This window comes from Chinchilla lanigera, unplaced genomic scaffold, assembly GCF_000276665.1.
Source record: "Chinchilla lanigera isolate Chin_1 unplaced genomic scaffold, ChiLan1.0 scaffold00011, whole genome shotgun sequence".
Taxonomy (NCBI): Eukaryota; Metazoa; Chordata; class Mammalia; order Rodentia; family Chinchillidae; genus Chinchilla; species Chinchilla lanigera.
The window spans coordinates 23,984,433-23,990,552 of NW_004955412.1; the positions used below are offsets into that span (position 1 = coordinate 23,984,433).

At 49.4% G+C, this 6,120-nt stretch overlaps 1 protein-coding gene across 1 annotated transcript in view; it reads right to left on the minus strand.

The window, feature by feature from the left end:
- The window catches only part of Clmp (CXADR-like membrane protein), a gene marked incomplete in the record, with an annotated part of 108,601 nt that extends 108,430 nt beyond the window's left edge, over positions 1 to 171 (minus strand). Inside the window, 1 exon segment of the mRNA XM_005378375.2 lies at positions 1 to 171.
- Between the last annotated feature and the right edge of the window lie 5,949 nt (positions 172 to 6,120).

Here is a 6,120-nt window from a genome sequence, read left to right on the forward strand (position 1 = left end):
CCCGCGCCCCGCTCTCTCGGGCACCGAGGCGTCCCCGCGCGCGCCCCACCAGCCTGCGCCGGGCCGGAGCCGCGACCCGAGCCCGGGAGGAGAAGGCGAGGCGGAAAGGCACTACCGCTTCACGGAACACTTTTCCCTGTTTGGAAAGAAAAACGAGTGGAGAAAGAGAGGGAAAAAAATTGAGCTGGAACCACATGGTTGCCTCCTACCGCAGCCCCTCCCTCCTGCTCGCCCTCCTCCCTCCCTCGCTCCCTCCTCCCCGCCTTCGGGGCGAGCTGTCGAGGCCGGCGGGCTGCGGGCAGAGGCGGCCGATGGCCGGGGCCGGGAGGGAGGCCCCGGGGTTGGGGCTGTCCGGGGGCAGTTTGGCTGCAAGCGCGCTCGGCTAGGACTGACGGACTCTGCGTGGCGGAGAATCCGCAACCCTTGGGCCGGGAGCTGCTGCACGGATGAGGCCTCTCCAGCGCTCTGTTCTCACTTTGTCCTCCTCTCCACTCTCTGGCTGGCATCTTCTTTCCCCCTCGATCACATGCTCTCATTCCACTTCTCTCACAAACCAGCCCCGCATCGCCCTCCTTTCCAGTTTTCTCTTATGTACCTTCTTCTTGCTACTCCTTGCTCGCCTCCCCGGCCGCTCTCTGCCCTCCCACCCTGCCCGGGCAGTGCAGGCCACCAGGCTGGCCACAGGGACTGCTGCGTGTGGAAATGCGTCCTGGGACAGGTCTGCAGCCGGCTTGGCCGCTGCTTTTCTGACTAACCACCTTTTTGGTCACCTCTCGGTCCCACTTCGCCTGGCTTTGCCTGGCCTTTTACATTTGCTCTTTCGCCTGTCAGCCTTTACAGCAGTGGACCCTCAGCCTGGGCAGAGCCAGGCTAGCCATCACCCCATAGTCCAACGTGGGGGGCCGTAGAGAACTACTGGACCCAGACCCAGCCGCCCAGCGTGCACTGTATGTGGCCGCAGGGAAAATACGCATCCCTGGCGTTCAGAAAGCCGGGAACGTGCCAGGGCCCAGAGGCCCGCATGTGCTGCAGACCGGAGGGTTCCCCCAAGTCGGCCTTTGGGGATCTGCTGGGCGGGGAGAGGGGCAGGGAAGGAGAGGGTTGTGTGAGCCGCACTCTGGCTGTACACTCCCAGCGTCTCTGGAAGCCCCTCCAGGGGCCTGAGCTGGGGCCTGCGCCTCAGAGCTGCGGTCTGCTGCCATCCCTGAGTCCCTCTAACTAGCTTAGTCCTTCCCCGTGGTAATAAAAACCAGTCCTGTTTCGTAGACAAAGGGCTGAAGGTCACCCAGACCCTTGGGCAGGGGCGGGGCGGCCCCCAGGCGCTGGCATCTGCTGCAGAGCTGCTGTAGTCCAGCGGAAGGCGCCTTTGCTGAGCACTGGCACCTTCAGAAACTGCTTCTTCTGGTCCACTCCGGGCTTTCTTAGGCATTGAGGACACAGAGTGTCTGCAACGTGGTAATTAATTGACATTTTAAAAATTGGAATAGGTAGGTCATGGACACCAACTGTGGGCCAGGGATCCTATTAATTAGTTAATGTTTCTACTTTTAATTCTTAGGACAGTACCAAACACAGGCATTATCAATTCCACTTTAAAGGTGAGGGAACTACGGCTTAGGGTTAAATATCTTTGTCCCAGACCACAAAATGCTAAAACTCCTGTATTCCAAAAATAATGTTATAAGTTAACAGTATTATATTTTATATTATGATGTATTTAAAAGGTCTGCTGGACTCTGAAGTAATTTTGTTTTATACTTTATACATCTTGTCTAATAGGGACATAGATATATTCACAACTATAATTCATATGTGAATGTATTGAAAAAAGAATGTAAACATTGAAGAAGGTGAAAGAGAAATTACAAGGAGGAGATAATTTTTGTTGTTTCTGCTTTATATTTTTTAAAGTTTTGACATAATTTCAGACTTACAAAAAGTTATAAAACTACCCCGAAGTTCTTGGATACCTTTAACCCGGATTTCCACTTTTTCTTTCTTTCTAGGGGAGGTATATTTGCACAGTCTGAAAGCCCCACCCGTACTCCACCACACGGCTGTTTGATGCTCAAGGGCTGGTGTGTGTGAATGCCGGCAGATTGCCCAAGGTCCAGGTATCATTATGTCTTCAGCTCTAGGTCGTCTGTCATGAGCACAGGAAATAATTAGCTCAGCTGAGATGAAGTCTGAAACACTCCAGCTTCCCGGGTTCAGAGTCTTGTAGGCAGGAGGTTATTTGGTACATCTTCCTTGCGGGGCGGGGTGGGGGGGGTTGGGGGGTGGTCTTTGAGCCCCAGGAGATAAACATCCCTGAGTCCAAAGCCTTGTTTCTGGTGCAGAATAGTGTGGAAGTGCCTCTGGAGATAGTTTGAAATTCAGCAAGGGCCGGGGATACAGCTCAGTGGCATAAGCGCTTGCCTGGCAAGCCTGAGGTCATGAGTTCGATTCCCAGTATGAAAAGAAAAAAGACTCAGCAAGCCTTTGCCAATCTAACTGGCTCCCACAAAGCGTGTGCTGGTTACCTTAGGCAATCTGAAAAGGTACGCAGCAGCCCTGACCCCTAATGGACCTGCGGGCCAGTGGGAGAGAAAACATCACTGTGAAATGGTTCAGCAACAGCACAAGAAGGCAACATTAGATGATAAGACCTGGCAAGGACCCCGGGATAGTGGCTTGAAGCAAAATTGTGAAAAGTTCTGAATGGAAGGCAAAGAATTCTGGAACTTGTTCTGCAGGTTCTCAGCAAAAGGTGTTAATAAAAAAGTGCCATAATGAGGACCATAGGAAATGCAAGTTGGCAGCTTCTGCTCACGGGGGACCCCAAAGGGCTGGCCAGTGGTGAACTCTGCATCCTTTTCCTATCCACCCACCTTCCCACCCCTACACTTTAATGTGAACAGTTGCCACTGTATCAGTCATTCATAAAGCGTTGCCACTGTATCAGCATTCAGAGCTGATGTATTGGAAGGGGAAACCTGGAGCAGAGGAACTGGTTGGAGCCCGTTGCATTAAATAGGCAGATAAAAGGAGGGTGGCAAAGCAAACATAAGACTTTTGGAAGAAACATCAGTGCCAGGCATGGTGGCGCACACCAGTCATCCCAGCACTTGGGAGGCTGAGGCAGAAGGACTGCCTCAAGTTCAAGGCCAGCCTGGATTACCTAGTGAATTCAAGGCCAGCCTGAACTACATAGCAAGACTTTGTGTTGAAAAGTAAATAAATAAATAAAAATAAATAAAATAGGACCAGGGATACAGCTCAGTGGCACAGCACCTGCCTGGCAAGCACAAGGTCTTGAGTTCGAGTCCTGATACCAAAACAGGAAAAGAAAAGGAAAGGGAAAAAAAAAGATTAGAAAGGATTAGGAATCTAATAGTCACTGTGGGTGGAAGAGGACGGAAAGACAAATGAGACATCAAAGATGAGTGTTAGAGAGCTAATATATTGTTATATATGCAAAAATTAATAGCAACCACTTCTTTACCTCCTGTTAGTGTCTTAGTTACTGTCTTGTCACTGAGATATAGTACCTGACACTCATAACTCTAAGGAGGAAGGTTGTATTTTGGCTTACAGTTTGTAGAATTTCAGTGTGTAAATGGCCGGCTCCAAGGCAGGGCAGCATAGGGGAGGAAAAATAGCTCAGGGCATGGTGGTGGGAAGCAGAGAGTAAAAGAGAGAGAGAAAGAGAGAGCTAGATCAGGGGAGAAGGGAGGGAGGGAGACCCTTCCAGGCCACATTCCACACCCCTTTCTCCCACCAGGCTTCGCCTCCCAATACCACATTTAACCATGAACCCATCTACTGACGAGTGTCCCACCTCCACTTAAGAGCTCATTAGATTTGGTGGCCATTTAGATATAAACCATAATAGTAAGACTGACAGTATCGTATTACAATGAAAATACAAAGGCTCAGGGAGTTAAGTAAAGTGCATTCTACCCCATGGTTAGTAAATGATTAAGGCAAAATCTAAAGAAAGAAGATATCAAACCTCTCTCACTCACTTCTTTGGATTGGATTGCTGATAAACTTGGGAAGTCGGGTAGTTAACTTGTCAGGAACAGAAAAATAAATCACTCAATTACTTTGAGACATGGTAACTCTGAGGGAATGATACACCATGACCCCATCCATCCACCTATCTATCTTTCTGGGGTTTTTTCTTGCAATTTATCATTCAAAGCTGAATGTGTAGCTCCATCATAGAGCGCTTTGTGAGATACTTACTGCGTACCAAGTACGGGAAAATCAGTGCTGACCAAGGAAAAGTCCTTGCTCTCTACAAGCTTATGGTGAATTAAGAAAGATGAACACAAGCAGTCATGGTGTGCAGTGAGAAAGTACAGAGGGCTGTGGTGGTGAGAGAGAACTCTGCCTAGTACAGGAGAAGTCAAGGAGAACAGCCCAGGAGAAAAGGTGTGTAAACCACAACGAAGATGGAGATCTCTGCTATTCTCCCACCTCCTGTGATCCCAGGAAACACTGGACCAGTGTTTTAATCCCTTTGGGGTCTGTATCCGCCTATACCCCATCCTCACAGTTGAAGATACAACTCATGGGATATTTAGGAACAGGTAACTCTGGCTCATGCAAAGAGCTCCGGGATAGGTGGCAGAAAATTTGGGCTCTTGGTGGGCTATGCCCAGGTCCTCTAGTTCACGGACCCTTCCTTTCCTCTGCCTACCACTGCTATGAAGAAGAGATAAATTTATGATGAGGGTGTCCACTGTCTAACACATACACAACTTGGTAAATATTTGTTCCTCCAAAAACTAAGTGGAGTTCCTAGGATTCCATTCCCTGCAGCTTTCAGTCTCATTTCCTTTTTCTATTAAAACAAGGTTATCTTTATATATTCTTTCCTGTCCTACAAGGATATTTTTCAATTTGGCCATTCAGGGTGTTTTTTTTTTTTTTTTTTTTTTTTTTCCTGGCAGGACAGTCAAAGGCCCCAGCTGGCTTTCAGGGCCAGGCCTGGACAACTTTTGCTGGTGCTGTCTCAGGGCCCTGTGTACTAGTGGAGACTAAGAAGCCGTTCTCCTCATCATGGTAGTGGAAGCAGCTGTTCCCTTCCCAAAGGGCTAGGGAGAGGTGTAACGGTGAGAGGGTTCAGGACCTGTTCTATGCACACCTTGCGTGGGCACAGTACCCAGCGGTGACCTACGCCGTCAGCTGATGAGGGGGGATATTTTGAGGCTGGTGTTTCATTTAGGGTATTTGTTGGTGAAGAGAAGATCTCAGCCCCCATCTGGCTACTTGCACCCAGGATGCACAAGCCTGCCTCTCTATCTAGCAAGGGTTTGAGGGGCCCATGGGAAACTCAAAAGCCAAGAGGAGCAACAGAGAAGGTTGTTAGGACTGTGGAGTCTCAAGAGAGGCAGCAGGAGTCTTTGCACCCCATGCCACCTTCCTCCCTGAAGTCAGCCAGCTCTGGGCTTTCTCAGCTCCTCTCACATCCTGCATGCAGTTCCTATAGAGTAACACCTTCCGAGAAGCAGTCAGGCTTAGAGAAAGTCAGGCTGATTTTGATTCCAGCTCTTCTCCTGACTATGCCTAACTTGGCCGTGTTTCTTAACCTCTGTTAGCCTAACTATCACATCTGTAATGTTCCTCATTTGTCACTGAGAAGATTGCAGGAGACCATATAAGGTGCTCAGCATGTCGGCTCCCTTCTCTTTTCCCACTGAATTAGTGCAGCAGTGCATGTCCTGCCTCCAGGATACACTGAACTGGTTCTACAGAGGGTCTTTCCCTCTCAAAGCAGAGGAAGACAGCCTCTCCTTTCTTTAGAGGGAAACGGACATCTAGTGACTGCTTAAGAAATATACAAACCGGGTGTGGTGGCACACGCCTGTAATCCCAGCACTTCGGAGGCTGAGGCAGGAGGACTGTTGTCAGTTTGAGGCCAGCCTGGGCTACAAAGTGAGTTCAAGGCCAGCCTGAACTGCATAGCAAAACCCTGTCTCAAAAAGACAAAAAAAAAAAAGACAAAGGAAAAAAAAAAGAAAAAAATATACAGCAAGGCCAATCCTGGTGGCGTATGCCTGTAATCCTAGTACTCAGGAGCCTGAGGCAGGAGGATTGCTGTGAGTTCGAGGCCAGCCTGGGCTACAAAGT